Genomic DNA, 1,012 nt, shown 5'->3' on the forward strand with positions numbered 1-1,012 from the left:
GTTGGAATTCCTCTTTTTGCTCCACTAGTTGGTCATACTCCACAACAGTTGGTAATTGGGCTTCAGACGCCTCAATCTTTTTGTTCAAGTGAGCCTCTAAGTCATGAATATCTGAGCCAAATTGATCGATTTCTTGTGTGAGTTTAACTCTTTTTTCTAACAGGTAGGGTGCCAAGTATGTTATTTCATCACGGATAGACTCTTCAATCTTTAGAAGTTGAATTCGTCCATATATCCAATATTGGCTCACTATCTCTTTTTCTCCATAAGTTTCTCCTTGTTGGCCCCCCAATCTCTTCTAATTCAGCTTGGATTGTAATTTTTGATTGAAGAACATCAAGCTTATATTGTAGTTCCACGATTTCTTTGTACCCTTCTGTGCATTCAAGTATTTCTCCGGTGATTTTTGAATTAACCTTGTCCAACATGTCTGTACATTCAAGCGCCTCTTGTTTTGTATTCTCTGTTTCATCGCCCCTACCAACATCACAAATAATAGAAGAATCATAATAGGGGTTTGGGGGAAGGGAATAAGTTTTAGGACAACCATTCCAATGAATATACTGACGACCACATATATGACATAAAGGACTTTCATCACCCAACCACGATTTATCCCAATCATCCATATCAATAAGAGTACCAAATTATTTAAAGAAAGAGAAAAAAATTAATTGTTGGAAGAAAAAAAACTAATAAAAAAAAAGTAAATAAATAATAATAAAAAAAGGTATAACCTAGAAGAATAGTTAATTTCTAAGTCCCCGGCAGCGGGGCCAAAAACTTGTTGCTCACAATTGCACACGCAAGTGTACGCGGTCGCGCAAGTAATATAGTGGCTCTTAAAAGAACCAGATTATCGAACCCAAAGGACTTGTCAATTAACTATTTTTACTAAATTATACTGATCTAATTATTTATTTAATAGTTCCAAAAGAAAAGAATGCAAAAATAAAATAAGAAAATTACTTACAATAGTTGGAAAATCCCAGGGCTGCAGCATGTATTGAAT

Source organism: Solanum tuberosum, unplaced genomic scaffold (genome assembly GCF_000226075.1).
Source record: "Solanum tuberosum cultivar DM 1-3 516 R44 unplaced genomic scaffold, SolTub_3.0 scf00028, whole genome shotgun sequence".
Lineage (NCBI taxonomy): Eukaryota > Viridiplantae > Streptophyta > Magnoliopsida > Solanales > Solanaceae > Solanum > Solanum tuberosum.